Source organism: Nothobranchius furzeri, chromosome 15, assembly GCF_043380555.1.
Source record: "Nothobranchius furzeri strain GRZ-AD chromosome 15, NfurGRZ-RIMD1, whole genome shotgun sequence".
Classification (NCBI taxonomy): domain Eukaryota; kingdom Metazoa; phylum Chordata; class Actinopteri; order Cyprinodontiformes; family Nothobranchiidae; genus Nothobranchius; species Nothobranchius furzeri.
In genome coordinates, this window is record NC_091755.1 from 57,538,217 (window position 1) to 57,554,995 (window position 16,779).

Sequence of the window (16,779 nt, forward strand, 5' to 3'; positions counted from 1 at the left end):
ATGTTGACCTAAATGATAAAGCTGCTCTCTACAGCTCATGTTGTTGGGTGTTTGACCTCCTTACGTGTTTATTTCTTTATTAACCTTTTTAGATGTTTCTGTCTTTCTGGAATTTCAGCTTCTTGCACTAATATTTAACGTGTGAGGGTCTACTGATGTCCTGAAGTAAAAAACAGACAAACCACTGGACTGTTTTACAACACTGTGAGCTTACCGTGAGAGCGGGGGAAAAAGGGTCAAATGCGTGTGTGTCGTGCTCAGTGCGTGAGAGATGACAGCCCTGCCTGCGCTAGCTTTTGATAGAAAATAGACGGTGAAACTGTAGGATTAGAAAAGCCTGGCAGATCTTCGTCACACTGTCCCTGAACTTTCACGGACTCGCCCATCTTCCTCCCAACAAGGAGGCTGTCGCTGGTTTACCGTCAGGAAACAGCAGAGAATGTTTCAACTAGCAGAAGCTAACCATTAGCATTAGCAACTCCACCTCCAGGCTTGAGTTATTTGTGGAGTAATGGCATATTTTCTCTATATTTTCTGCATCTGGAGTTTAGAAACCAATTTTAAAGCAGAGACAATGTTGCTTCTTTTCTTTCCTTCTATACTGCTTCACTAGCAACTCTTCCAGTTTTACAAATGCTGGTTGGTTGACGACGACGACGTCCTACTGAGTTGACCACAAGTCCTGCCCAGCGACTCTACCGAGCCATTTCTGAGTACACATCACAGTTCAGGTCAGGGCCAGATTAACACTTCGTTGTACCCTGGGCAACAATATTCAAGGGCCCCATCATCACGACCCAAGGATCACCATAATATGGTCACATACAGAATATGTTACTGTAATATGCAGTAAATATACTCAATGCTTGAATGCCTGACATCACGTAACCCGCTCAGGATAACCTTTGACCCACCTTGTGTGGACTGACCAATGAGGAGAGGGTCTTAACTTGAGGCCCTCTCTTCATTGGTCAGTCTGCATGAGACTGACTCTCAACTGACGTTCAAAGTCATAGACAGCGAAGCGTCTCTGTGCAGCGCAAAAGCCTGGGTGGACAGTTTGTTTAATATAGGGTGACCATATTTCCATTTCCAAACAAGAGGACAGGGGATCTGTGCCTATGACATCACACCATGGCAACGCCACACAAACCATGCTGGGACCCATTTTTTTGTAAGAACTAAATTAATATCAGATTCTGCCAATAAAAGAGCTCTAAAACAATTCATATGTAAATATTTAGCATATGTATTGCAAAATCTCATTTTTCTGCTTTAGTGCAGCAACAAGGTTTTATTAATAATAAATTATTATACCTTTTGTTTTCCTACAGCATCGGTAAGCTTCCTGTGCACAGATTATTAAGGGTGCTTGTTTCAGCTGTGAGATTAGATGATAGGATCAATGAAAAAATAAGTTGTCACAGACTCCATGGAAACTTTCAGAGAATCCACAAATAGTGGCTTTCAAATGGTTTTGTTACTTTTTGCAAGTTTAGAAAAGCAGCAGATGAGACAGCATGTCTGATAATTTAGTTTTTCATCTGATAATATTAGAACATGTCAGTAATGTCTGAGGGGCTTTTACAAACACTGTATGACTAATACTGCTGAAGAGGGTATGAATTACACAGAGGCTTCTGGGGAGCCCAGTTATGGGGGGGGGGGGGGGGGGTCATTTTGCCTTGGCCCCCAAAATGTCTTGAAACGGCCCTGGGTGTGTGACTGAGTTTTGAAGGTGATCTGAATTGTATCAGATGTATAAATATGACATGTGTAGAACTTATTGTTTTATACAGGTAAAAACGTGTAGTGGAGATAAATCTACCTACATTTTACTTTTCAACACTTTGTTTAGTTTTCTTGTTTTTATTTAACTATTTCCTGTCCTGTCTGTCTCTCATCTTCCTGCATCTCCTCTAAACTCTCCAGAAAAACTGCTGCCTGGATTCTTACTTTTTCACCTCATCAGTTACTTTTCAGCAGATCAAAGGGATCTCCTGACCGCAAAGCGGAGTGCGCCTTTCGTTGCTGCGTCAGTGAGGTGAAATCACCACAGCACCGCGCAACACAGGTGATGAGCTGCACAGTAGCAGAGCGCTTCAGGCACAAATAAGACAGAAAATAGAGAACATGTGCGGACATGAACGATCGTGTGCTAATTATAGTTTTTTTGGTTGCGCCACTTTGAGAATGGACCGTGCGCTGGAAGCAGCAGCCTGGAGCGCTGCACAACAATGCGCTGTGCCGCTCTCTGTGCTCTCTGCTCAAAAGAGTCCATAAATGATGTAATATCGGTAGAAAACTTGTTTCCGGCTCCCCTGGATGTGTAGGTTATCCAGCTCCCCCATAATTCGATCCCTGCTCCTGGATGAAAAGCCGGACATTTTCATCAATACGACCGCGGACCCCCAGTCCGGACGCCCGGACAGAGAGTGAAAAGTGGACATGTCCGGGGAAAACCGGGCATACGGTCACCCTAGTTTAATATAATGCGGGAGATTACAGATATGCCTACAGTATTTTGCTCGTGCTCTTGCTGCCCTGGGCCCCTTAGAGTTCGTGGGCCCCAGTTGCCCATATGGTTAATCCGGCCTTGGTTCAGGTCTAGGCTGGCTCTTCAAATGTCCCTGAAGTGAACCTTTTGGGCTGGCCCGAAGAAATGGAGATACTGCCAGCTCTGTGCTGTAGACAACCACCTAAAGGCTGGGTGGTTGATTAGAATTCCTGCTTTTCTATCATAACCAGGCAGCCATGATGATCATATGTGTGGTGAGAACTAATCTCTCTTTTTCTAAACTGAGGCTGTTCTGGCAGCCATTTACAATGGGTGAGACATTAACTATTCAAACAGAAACATCCCTTTAATGGCCCAGAAGTACATATTTTCTGTTAGTTTTCATCAGAACCAGCTCGGTTCAGTTTTTGTACACTGCAGCACTCGTGCGAGTCTGTCAGCTGTGGATATGTCCACATGTCAAACTGCAGATGTCCCTTGCTGCTTCAGGCATGAACACATGCACACTTTACCTTAGACTGAATGCGACATTGAACAAGTAGCTTCCCTGCTATGAGGGTCAGAAGCTGAGCGGGCCAACATGACCCGAATAAGAGTTGGTCACATGTTTCCCTGGAGCTGATGCAGGGAGGACAACTCAGCATAAAAGACCCATTGTCACCCTGGTTGGTATCCACTCGCCTGCAGTGAGGAGCTTCACTGGCTGCTATGAATACAAGCATATAAACAGAGCTGATATATGAAAGTGTGTGTGTGTGTGTGTGTGTGTGTGTGTGTGTGTGTGTGTGTGTGTGTGTGCCACAACCTAATATAAGTAAACTTCCTGTAGGCAAAATGTATCCGGCCATTTGACCGTCCTAATGCAAACAACATGTAAAGTGACATCCTCACACTGAATGATACCTCTCTCTCTCTCACATACACACACACATACACACAAACACACGTACGATCTCTCTCTCTCTCTCTCTCTCTCTCTCTCTCTCTCTCTCTCTCTCTCTCACACACACACACACACACACACACACACACACACACACACACACACACACACATACACACAAGCACACTTACGATACCTCCCCGTATATATGTCGATGGATACCTCTCTCTCTCTCTCTCTCTCTCTCACACACACACACACACACACACACACACACACACACACACACACACACACACACACACACACACACACACACACACACACACACACACACACACACACACACACACACTACAGTCCTGTTGTAGGGATGCTGATATTTGCAGAACTGCTGCTTCACATCATGTTACAGCTTTGGTTAAACTACAGATGGGGAGGAGTTACTCCACTTTTTGGAGCTGTTGACTACGTTATATTGTTATTTCCACATAAATGCACCTCCAAAGCACGTTTTAGCTTCAAGCATGCCTTTTCCTGTCTCTGCTGCAGATCCTCTGCTGGCCTCCACCCTGCTAAAGGCTGATACTTCATGATTATTCAGCATTGTTTCTGTCCAGGCTGAGGTTTTTGTGAAAAGCTGTCAAAACCAAGATGGTTACACAAATCTCAAAGGAAACAGACAGAGCCATAAAACAGGAGACCAACGTGAATGTATAGTCTAATGAGACCCTTGGATTGTTTAATCTAAAGAAACATTTATTTCCTTTGATTTTAAGGATTTATTTGGGGGACAAATCTATTTTATTTTATTTTTTCATCAAAAGCATTATCAGTTGAAAGTGCAGGCAGCCACTGGGAACAGATGGTCTGTCGTTTCTGGATGCTGAACAGCTGAATAGAGGAAACTGTTGGAAGTTGTAAATCAGACTTAAGGGAACAAACACTCGCTCAGCAGAAGACAGTTTAACGGGTAAGAATGTTACTCTGAGCGAGGATGCACTGCTAATCCAGTGTCGAGAAACGGGACACAAAATGTGAAGCTCTGGCGGTGAAACCCTTACTGGCGTTAGCAGAGGCTTTGTGTTGATTTGTATGAAGCTTTAGGTTTGACAACAGGAAGTCAGGTGTGGAGACCTGCGGCGTCAACAGCAGCTGACTGAAGCCTGGTGTTTATTTACCACTAAGTCAGAAGCTTTAGTTTCATATGTCTGTTTCGTTTTTAACAAACAAAAATGACAAATACTTTGGTTTAGCGTCTCAAATGCACATTTTTGGCCAGATGGAGTAGTTATTTATTCATGTGGATAACTGATCAACCTAAACAACAAAGTAGTCCTTTAATTAGCATCAAAGAGGATACATTTAATATCAGTAAAATCATTTATTTTTGCCTTTAAGACTGAGCTGACTGGGCTTTTATTAGTGTTAAGAGACACAATCTTGTGATTTTTGACAATGTTTGACAATTTTGTATTAAGGTTATGGAAATTTTACAATGTGGCTGCGCAGTGACACAGTGGTTAGAGCTGTTGCCTTCTAGTGAGAAGGTCCTGGGTTCGCTTCCTGGCCTGGGATCTTTCTGCATGGAGTTTGTATGTTCTCCCTGTGCATGCGTGGGTTCTCTCCGGGTACTCCGGCTTCCTCCCACAGTCTAAAAACATGACTGTTAGGTTGATTGGTCTGTCTAAATTGTCCTTAGGTGTGAGTGTGTGTGTGATTGTTTGTCCTGTGTGTCTCTGTGTTGCCCTGCGATGGACTGGCTCTCTGTCCAGGGTGTACCCTGCCTGATTGCCCGTTGACCGCTGGAGATAGGCACCAGCCTTCACCCCCTGACCCCACATGGACAAAGCGGGTTCAGAAAAATGGATGGATGGAAATTTTACAATGTCAGAGTTTAGTCAAAAAGTGTCTTAATTATGTGCCCTGCTGAAAATCATTAGGTCCAAGACACAAAGGAAACACCAGGGTCATCATTTCATCAGCAAACGTCCTTAAACAACCCGGCTGTCTGCCAGAGGAACCAGTTCGCCGGCTCCAGCTCTGCACCACGTTTCCATGTGTCAGCACTCGCTTTTGCTACAGATCCTCAGTGACTCATTTCTGCATCAAACTACCAAACCCGGACACGTCTGGAAAATGAATCGAACTAGACAAGCTAGTAGGTTGGTGAATGAGTCCAGGTCCCAGGCTGCAGAGCTGCTGCTGGTCCAACAACACCCACAAACATCCAGCTGCACTTCAACCTCCAGTAGATAAACCCTAAAAGGCTTTCTGAGAAAAAAGGAACATTTTTATGCTGTTCTGGTCATGTTTTAGACCAACAGAACTACTGTATTTTTGTTTATAAAAAATCATCAAACAATTCCAGCTTAAATGTAATTTCTATGCCATATTGTGCAGAATCCACCTGGAACAGATGTAACAGATGTTAGCTACATGTGGGGATGATGCATAACAACACCACTCACTGCTTCAGCGCCATGCGATGTTTCAGTCATGCTGAAGTTTTCTGCTGCTGATGTTAACGCAGATACACTCCCTGGTGTTGTGTCACAGTGGACCGGCAGTTCTGGCTAACCTCATAATGTGGTTTTTATCCTAAATAAAAAAAACTTAGAGCAGGAAAACTTGAGATGAACATCTAGAAAAGCAAAAAGGAAATGAGTTTCATTTTAGGAATTTTGTTTGATCTCTTGAGGACATCTGGGACTATCTGAGAAGTGGCTGGTCAGTAAAACCAGAACCAGCTGGACCACGATGACCCAAACAGAAACAGAACCTTAAAGTGAGAGCTCAGGTCTGTTGGAGATGAGTTTTAGAGAAAAGAACCAAGCTGATAAACAATTACCTCACCTGCTGTAGCTAGCTCTCTGAACAGCCTCCGTTTAAACATAACTATTGGTTCTGAGTAGATCTAGCCCCTCCATTATTCCTAACTTCTGCTCGGTAGACGTATTAAAGTGCGGCTTCTAACGTTTTCTTCAGGCCACCAGGAAGCAGCGGTGACCTGCTCAGCCTCTGATTAAACTACATTCCAGGGTGTATTTTCTCTGGCCGGACTGATGAATCCGATGCTTGTTACAGCTGCAGAGGCTGAAGCTGAGTTTCACCGGCTTCAGCGTTTGTATGACCGCAGATTCCTAAGCGGGGCGGGTTCTGAATGAGCCCTGTGCATTTAGAAAATCTTAATATTTCTCTAAAATATTCTGGCATGAACACAACTTGGTGCTTTAAACCCATGTTTGACTCTTTAGAGCCTCCAAATAAAAACAAAATTCCTGACAGGCTGAGGCTGGAATTGCAATGCAGCACGTATATTTCCTTTGATGTGAGGATCTTCGCTGTGTGCGTGTAAACAGTTGTAATGATGATAATGATGATGGTGTCTTGCAGAGTTCCCAGCCAGCTCAGCTTCCTGCTGGGAGCTCCGTCGTATCACTCGGTGGGGAAGCTGATCCATATTTCTCTGTGCTAATACAGACCGCAGCCTTTGGTGTATTACCATGGTTACCTGCACCATCAGAGACGAGATAAAGGCCTGAGCTGATAAGGTGGGGTCTTTAGCCTCACCTTATCCAGTCCTATCTTCAAAGGAGATGTATTTATGCGAAGGGGAGGGGGGTGGAACTGCAGGAGGGTCAGACCTGTCTGCAGACCTCTGACATTACTGCTCCATTGGTCGTTCCTCACTGAAAAGCTGCAAACTGTGGCCTGATAACAATTTCTCACAACAAAACTAACCTTCACGGTGCTTAAAGTGAAAAATAAGTACCACGTTGTTTTTTTTGTTTTGTTTTGTTTTTTGGGGCCCTCTCCATTACATGTTTACAACTTAGTAGGAACAGATCAAATGAACAGCCTCTTTCGACAGCGACTTAAACCTTTGGCAGGTGCACACATCTTCTTTTTCTGTATGTCATCAATGAGGACATCTGATGCTGTGCTGCTTCCGAGCTGAGCTGAGCTTATGATAGCCAGACCACTCAAGGGTTCTTGTACCATTGATGAGCCTCAGCAACGGAGGTGGGCTTCACTTCAAACTTCAGCATTAACCCTGCTATGACCAGAGGTCCACCAGACAAGTCTGATTCAATATCAGTATTCACATAGCCGTTGTGGTGGCCTAAGAATCGGGTCTCTGCTTTTTGCAGATGATGGGGTTCTGTTGGCTTTAACAGAACGTGATCTCCGGCTTTTGCTGGAATGGTTTGAAGCAGCTGGTTTGAGAATCAGCTCCTCTAAATCCGAGACCGTGGTCTTGAATTGAAAAAAGGGTAGAAGTGCTTCTTCAGGTCAGGGATGAGGTCCTGCCTTAAGTGGAAGAGTTTAAGAATCTCGGGGTCTTGTTCACGAGTGAGGGAATGCAGATAGATGGTGCATCTGCAGTGATGCGGGCATTGTACTGGTCTGTCGTGGTGAAGCTAAGCCTGAAGATCTGTTCCTACCCTCACCTGGGGTCTCGAGCTTTGGGTAGTGACCAAAAACATGAGATCTGCTCCATCACATCACCACACACACATGGGGCCTTGGGTGTGGGTACGTTCAGGGGTGTGGGTATATTTCTCATCTCCGAAGCACTCACCGTACTCTGGCTAGAAAAAAATTCCCGGTATGCTGAGAGGTAAAAAATTACCGGTGCATTCCAGCCCACTTAAAGCACTGTAAACCCACCAAGGGTACTCGTGTGAAAGAGTCTGGCAGGAGATGAGATGATATACAGCTAAATCAAAGGAAGAAGAAAAATACTTCTTTACTATTTGTTCCTATTGTTACGATGCTGACCTCAGCATCACATCAGTAGACACAGCAGCTTTACTTCTGGATGTTCTCGTACGTCACTTCTCACCTTGAAAAACACAAATATTTTTACTTTGGCTTTTTCTTTTTTGGGAAATTGCAAAAAGATGTTTTTAAACATCAATTTTGTAGTTTCCATTTCTCAAACAAGTTCTGTTTAATGTGGTATAAATAAACACTTGTGGTAATTCGTGCAGAATGATATTAAAAACATGTGGTGTGTTAAAAATGCTGACCATCTTCATCCCTTTAATACCACATGGACCCATCTTCTGATGGCTCCAGGACAATGCACCATGTCACAAAGCTCAGCGTTACGTACTGTTGATGACGTTGTTTTCTCTGACACTTAAGTCCTTTAATTGTGCTTTTCCTGGTGGATTGAGACAAATACTAAACAAGTTAACAAGCAACACAACCAGCGGCCCAATAGAACCTCCCTGCCACGTTAGCGTTCTCTAATAAAGCCTGAGGATTGGATTTGTGGTGTCTACACAAGCTGCCTGCTGCAACATGTGGAACACAAAGACATGCAGAACATCTGGGAACGATTACAGCCAAACAGAGAGCCAGCACTTTACCGCCCGTTACACTTGAATAGGTCGCTGGCTCGACTCTTCATGATGTAATGCCGCACAGCTTGGAAACGCCATCTGAAAGCTGCACTGCGACCGGGCGCTCACACACCGATCGGGCCCAAACATGGGCATGGACACCATAAAGGTTCTCCAGTTAGAGCCAAACAGAACCAGGTTTCTCCTCTAATACTAACTCTGAGGTGACATGTCAGGATGACATGTTTACATTCCTGCATGTTCCTCACATCCTCCAGAACCTGGACCTGAATCGTGTTGGTTTCATGACTCAGTAAGCAAAAATAAACCCATTTATCCTAACAGAGAAACAACGGCCAGAGGTGGAATTTAGAGTTCCCACAAACACTTTAGATCATGTCTGAGTTTCATGTTCAGCACTGTTTGATTAACTAATCCTGGTTAGTTGTTTAATGAACAGCAGGAAGCACTGGCTAGCAGTTAACCAGCTGGATTTGTGCTCTCTAACAAGCTGAACTTTGAGTGAAGTGGAAAATACAGGGAGTGCAGAATTATTAGGCAAATGAGTATTTTGTCCACATCATCCTCTTCACGCATGTTGTCTCACTCCAAGCTGTATAGGCTCGAAAGCCTACTACCAATTAAGCATATTAGGTGATGTGCATCTCTGTAATGAGAAGGGGTGTGGTCTAATGACATCAACACCCTATATCAGGTGTGCATAATTATTAGGCAACATCCTTTCCTTTGGCAAAATGGGTCAAAAGAAGGACTTGACAGGCTCAGAAAAGTCAAAAATAGTGAGATATCTTGCAGAGGGATGCAGCAGTCTTAACATTGCAAAGCTTCTGAAGCGTGATCATTGAACAATCAAGCGTTTCATTCAAAATAGTCAACAGGGTCGCAAGAAGCGTGTGGACAAACCAAGGCGCAAAATAACTGCCCATGACCTGAGAAAAGTCAAGCGTGCAGCTGCCAAGATGCCACTTGCCACCAGTTTGGCCATATTTCAGAGCTGCAACATCACTGGAGTGCCCAAAAACACAAGGTGTGCAATACTCAGAGACACGGCCAAGGTAAGAAAGGCTGAAAGACGACCACCACTGAACAAGACACACAAGCTGAAACGTCAAGACTGGGCCAAGAAATATCTCAAGACTGATTTTTCTAAGGTTTTATGGACTGATGAAATGAGAGTGAGTCTTGATGGGCCAGATGGATGGGCCCGTGGCTGGACTGGTAAAGGGCAGAGAGCTCCAGTCCGACTCAGACGCCAGCAAGGTGGAGGTGGAGTACTGGTCTGGGCTGGTATAATCAAAGATGAGCTTGTGGGGCCTTTTCGGGTTGAGGATGGAGTCGAGCTCAACTCCCAGTCCCACTGCCAGTTTCTGGAAGACACCTTCTTCAAGCAGTGGTACAGGAAGAAGTCTGCATCCTTCAAGAAAAACATGATTTTCATGCAGGACAATGCTCCATCACACGCGTCCAAGTACTCTACAGCGTGGCTGGCAAGAAAGGGTATAAAAGAAGAAAAACTAATGACATGGCCTCCTTGTTCACCTGATCTGAACCCCATTGAGAACCTGTGGTCCATCATCAAATGTGAGATTTACAAGGAGGGAAAACAGTACACCTCTCTGAACAGTGTCTGGGAGGCAGTGGTTGCTGCTGCACGCAATGTTGATGGTGAACAGATCAAAACACTGACAGAATCCATGGATGGCAGGCTTTTGAGTGTCCTTGCAAAGAAAGGTGGCTATATTGGTCGCTGATTTGTTTTTGTATTGTTTTTGAATGTCAGAAATGTATATTTGTGAATGTGGAGATGTTATATTGGTTTCACTGGTAAAAATAAATAATTGAAATGGGTCTATATTTGTTTTTCGTTAAGTTGCCTAATAATTATGCACAGTAATAGTCACCTGCACACACAGATATCCCCCTAAAATAGCTCAAACTAAAAACTACTTCCAAAAACATTCAACTTTGATATTAATGAGTGGTTTGGGTTCATTGAGAACATGGTTGTTGTTCAATAATAAAATTATTCCTCAAAAATACAACTTGCCTAATAATTCTGTACTCCCTGTGCAGTGACTGCATAACGCCTACTAGCTCCACTCCCTCGCTGCCTTCAGACGTTTACAGGTGAATTATGGGCAGCACACAACCGATGTAATGATCTATAATAACAATATCATCAGGATGGAAACGATTCACTGCTCAGTGATCACGTGTTTTAGTAGGACAGTTATTAATGTCGGACACTGGGCTGCATCTACTCAGGTCCTTATTGACATCAATATTTATTTTTCAGTGACAAGAAAAAACTGGAGACATGTGAGGAGGTTAGCAGGGAGCCTAGTCTCCTCCCCTTCCGGTCGGCTCATGGGTCCGTGAACGGAGCTATTTTCTAATGGCCTTACGCCCTGAATCACACATGTACTTCAATTTAAATGAAAAATAATTATGTGAGTTTTGACTTTGTCTGTCACGTAATTTGAGATGTATTAGCTTGTAAATATTCATAAATAAAAAGACGTTGCATACATGACATCACCACAGGATCTCTTCCACCCCCACCCCCCCAGCGTAGCCAGATTTATAGTGGTTTTCTCCACTTTTAATGCTTCTTCTGTCATCCTGTAAGGATTCGAACTGAAGCTCCCTGAACTAATCTCCCCCTCTTTTACGTGTCTAGTTCGATGACATCATTTTGGTGAGACAAACATTTGTATCTATTCACACAAAACCTACAATAACTTTTGCCGCCTGTCAAAAATAATAATTTCTTAGCATTAAAATGTCTTTAAAATTCCTAGACATCATATGTGAAATCCATGGCACATTTCAAACGGGATCAGAAAATAACTTTGATCCTCGCATAGACTCCCATTCATTTGTTTAGGCACTTGGGGACCCATAGTCCGGATGTAGACGGGCGTGACTTAGGCTCCCCATGGATCATTTTGTTTAAATGAATTTCTTCAATGACTTTATTAGCAGAAGCTAACTAGGATCAGCTGAAGATATAAATGAAGAAAGAATCAGGATGAGCAAAGATCTGCCAGCAAACACTAAAACATTCATTCAGCGTTTCAGCGGATTTTCAGTAAAACTTAAATATTTTACAACCTAAATTCTTCCCATCGCAGCAAATCTGATTCAGGAGTTCAGATAATCACCACACGTCAAGTTCTCCTGAAGTCAAGCTGACTCTTTGTTCAAAAAATGACGAGACAGACTGAAAACAACATGAGCACAACTCTGGCCTCCAACCAACAGGCGCAGATCATTAAAGCTGCTATACCAAATTTAGGAAACTAATACGCTAAAAACATGTTTTATGCCTCCTAACAATGTTCTAACATAGTGTAGCTGTACTGTGGAGGTCTAAACACCTCCACCAATAACATGTTTTGAACTGAAAGTAACCATTGGACCATCCGGTTGTTGGTCTCACCGAACCACCGCACTTCCCCTAGGTCCTCCATTCATTACGCACGCACGTATTTATCACCAGATCACCACTGGTATGAGAGGTTCTCTGCTCAAGAACATCAGAGAAGGAGAAACAGCCGGCTGCTACCACTTCAACTTTAGGACAAACAAAGTCCCAAAAAGAAAAACTCCATTTAAAGTCACGGACAACAAAAGATGTTTGGACCTAGAAAATGGCGCCTGGTGTTTAGTGCTACCTCGTTTACTCTGGCCATGTGGGTTTCTGGTTCCGGTGGATGCAGATGAGGGGACTATGACCAGGTTCGCATTCAAAAACTAGCTTGTTATGTAGATTTGCTACAACAGCAAACAGACTCTTTAAGAGCTCTGCACTAATTTCTCAAAGCTCTGAAATCTTGTTTAATCTCCAAACAGCAAAGTGCTAGAAGTTCCACAGACCAGAGACGAAATTCAACTCGCTCTTTCCAGGCTGTTGCAAAACGACTTTGGAATGAATTTCCTTTATTCTCACATAGTGCCGACAGTTTTCTCACCTTTAAAAATCAGCTGAAGACCCTTTTATTTAAAGCTGCATTTACTTCAATATTTTTGTCCATCTGTACAATTGACTTTTTAATTAATTACCTTACATATGTTTTATATTTTTGTAGTTTGACTTCTGATCTTTTTACAATTGTATGTCTTGACTCATTTATTAAAATAAAAATGCTTCTAAATCTTTTGTGTTTTCTGATTTTAATTATTGCCCTGCGATGGACTGGCTCCCTGTCCCTGTCCAGGGTGTACCCCGCCTGATTGCTCCTTGACCGCTGGAGATAGGCACCAGCCCCCCCCCCCCCCCCCCCGGCGACCCTGCGTCGACAGAGCGGGTACAGAAAATGGATGGATGGATGATTTTTAATTATCTTTAAAGGGACTTTACGGAGTTTTGAATTATTATGCTCGCGATTGCCCCCTCAGGCCAAAAGCGTAACGGCAGCTTCAATAGTAGGCTCGTGCACAAGGCGCGCATGCTGTACGTGCACACTCTTTAATGAAAATAACAGCTGAGACAGTCCCTTGTGTGTATGTGTGTGTGTGACCCGGAGGACAGAGGACAGGAGAACGCGCAGCTAATTAATTAAATAATTTGGTTCTGTACCTTTCTCTTCAGCACAGCCGACAAGGTGAAAAGTTGAACCCACATCTTTTTTTTATCTGTGAATTCAATGCCGTTTGGCAAGTCTCAAATAAAAATTTGGGCATCTTACTGTAAAAATTATACCATTAATGTAAAAAAAAAACCTCTAAATAAACTATGTTGACATACAAAATCAAACCCGGGTCTCCCGCACGAGAGTCCAACATCTTACTAGGTGAGCTAAAAGCACCAGTGGTATCATGGACGTAATTTTGGGTGGGACAGGGGGGACATGTCCCCCCCACTTTTTCCAAAGTCAAGGTTTGACCCCTGCACTTTTTACCATCCAAAAACAATATTACGCTATATTAAATTGACACTAGTTGAGCTCTAGGACCAAGCAGAAAACAACCGTTTGTGTTGAAGCCTGTTTCCCATTAGAGCATACTGTAAAGACCCCCCCCCCCCCGTGTCCCCCCCCCCACTTCTAAAGTGAAAATTACGTCCATGAGTGGTATCCTTTTTATCTGTAACGTTTATATCCTTGATGACAGCTGAAACAACGTTCAAAGAACGGTTCGGAGCGAAAATGGCTATTTTGTTGCTAATTTGCAGGAAATATCTAGAAGAAGGTTCTACAGAAAGTAGCTAAGGGTCCTCAGAAATGTAGCTAGCTTTGTCACTAGGCGTTAGGAACAGCGACAAAGTCGCTGAGTTGGCACTACCTCTCTCTCTGCTGCTAAATCTACTGATAGCAAATGCTACGGGCTATGCCTGAGCGTGAACGCACATGAAGCAGCCTGTTTGACCCGAGCAGCTCTCTTTTTCTGTGATTTTACAGAAAAATAGGCAATCACAGTAAAAATGCCAGGGCTCATTCTACAGGACCAGGGCATTGCAGGAGAATGTATGAAGAAGAAATTGATTATTTTTATACATGTTTTGGCTGCCAAACTTCCATAATGCCCCTTTAATCTTTTTAGTGATATTTTGTTGTTTTGTTTTTATGGTCATTTTATGACTTTGATTTGTTTTGTTGTTCTTTATGAAGCATTTTGTGATTTTTCTTTCTGATAAGAGCTATATAAAAAAACTTTACCTATTTACAAATTATTGGCAGTACTAACACATATTAGTGGTGATAAATCCTTCATGAAGTGAAAAGAAACAGGAAGCAGTTCACTCCTCATGACTAGAAACTATTCTGAAAATGTGGATCATCGGTAAGTGAAAGCAGCACGACCCGATAAGTCACCACAGATCCAGACAAGCCGCTGGTTCCTGCTTTTCTCTGGTCATCGTAACCTCACATGTTACTCATAGAAAATCTACAGCAAGCAATTTAAGTGTTTACTAAGTTTGGTTTCTGCCTTAGAACATATAGGTGACACAAAAATCGGCTTGGTTAAACCACTGGGAAAACCAACATCTGACTCCAGCTCTACTCATTTTGGTTACGTTTCCATCCAAATAGTCAAAGTTTGAGTCACAATCTCCGACAAATGCAAACAAATGCATATTTCCATCCGTCATTGAAACAAAAGACTTGTTAACTTCAGGCACTGAAACGCAAACCAGAAGATCATGCTAGAAAAAGCCCCACCCTCTACACAAATTAGATGTTTTTCCTTATTTAAAAAAATACACTTCATAATTTGTTCCAGGGATCGACTCTTGCTGCTTTTCACAGTTCTCAACAAGATTTTGGCCAGGTAGATAGGCGGGGCATACAAACCCACATCTGGAGAACTTGGGCTCTAGTTCCAAAAACAGCATGGCCGCTCCTGAAACTCAAATAACATGGCTTCCCTTTTCAACTACAGGGAAGAGCAAAGACACTTTGTCTACTATCCTTAAGTGTGTGTCATCACTACTGCATTAAATAATGTGTTAAACAAGTACTCCTGAAGCCTCTCAGCATGGGGTGTATAGCAAGCCAATTTTTCATAGAAGATGATCTTCAAAGCAAAGTAAAATTATAATTCACTTATTCCTTGTCAAGGTCAGCACTCAGTAAAAATAAGTTATTATAAAATACGTTGTTATTATTATTGTAGAAGGCAACAACTATTCATTCATAATTTCCAGTATTAAAAACAATTTGTTTTGGCCAGCAGCAGTAAACACAGATACCTACAAACATGTGGATAGATGTGAACTCAGTGGAATGTACTTTCACCATAAAACATCTTAAATGAAAATTGGGTATTTCTGGTTTTCCCTCAGATCTCCTCATAACGCTGGGAGAACACATCGAGGCTTCCATAGCCTTCACATCAGAATATTCTCTTCCAGACAGGAAGTGAAGGTTATTACTAATTAGTTACATTTTCTAATAAAACACGACAAAAACATAAATGCGCCTCTTGTGTGACTGGCAGAGATGGTGGTTACCATGGTGACCCTTATGAGCTACTGGCAGCAGTTTTAACATTTCTGTTTGTGTGGGTTTTATTTTTATCAAATGCAGAGTTTATGAAACAAAACGTTTTGCCTCAGCTGAAATGATTAGTTGATGCTGGAGTTTGGGGCAGCAGCTGCATCTGATTTCTTCAGAAACGTTCGAGCGGTTCTGCAGAATTCCTGTTGTCCACGCAGATCATATGAAATCAGCGTGACCCTCCACAAGGACGGGTCGTGCGTATTCTGACCAATAAGGGGCGACACACAGGAACCCAGCGGAGTTAGTGGTCCTCAGCATCACTCCCTTCTTCCAGAGTCCTCTCCTCTGCATCGGTGTTACACAGAAACCCTGCCACGCACGCGCACCACTTCCTCTTTATGTTCCTCTTTCTGGTTCCTGAAGCAGAAATCTGTGAGACTGATCCAGTAACGGACCAAAGTAGCAGAATAAGGTTCTGATCGGAGGACGGGTCCGGTAATTAGCCTCTAGGCCCCTCAGAACCGAACCGGCTGAGAGACTGGATCGCCCTCAGGTTCCGATCCAAACCCAGCCCCCCTCCCAGTAAACATCAACCCGAGCTCAGCAGCACAAAGCCAGCAGCGAGCTGCAGAAATCTCGGCCCGGAGCACATTTCTGCACATTAAACCACATCCCAGAGGCGCAAACTCACCTGATTCGGTTGAAGGCTGTAGCCTCCGGACCACGGCGGATCCACACCACCACAAACACCAACTGTGACCGTGTAACACTGCTAGCTGGAGCCCATGGAGGCAGCGGTCTCCGGCCGCCAGTGTGGCCCTTCTCTCCTCAGCCGGGGAGTGTTTGGGTCGGAGGAAAAGTGATGTCATCGCTCCAGTAGAACCCGCCCCGATCGGTAGTGAGGTGGACCCAACAGAACTTCCCCCAAACACCAGCGTTGGGTCACATAAAATACCAGCTTAAGGTTTAAGGAGTCTGATATTAACACGGAAATCAACCAGTGTTCCTTTCAAAAAGCACAGAATGCACTGAGACGTGCATGGTATTTATTTTTAATCA

General features: G+C 43.4%; 1 protein-coding gene across 1 annotated transcript in view; it reads right to left on the bottom strand.

The window, feature by feature from the left end:
* nckap5l (NCK-associated protein 5-like) overlaps positions 1-16,574 on the bottom strand; it is a 56,125-nt gene extending 39,551 nt beyond the window's left edge. Inside the window, exon 1 of the mRNA XM_054746033.2 lies at positions 16,412-16,574. The gene's annotated coding sequence lies outside the window, so the exon portion shown is untranslated. The remainder of the gene's footprint in view (positions 1-16,411) is intronic.
* Positions 16,575-16,779: the final 205 nt, after the last annotated feature.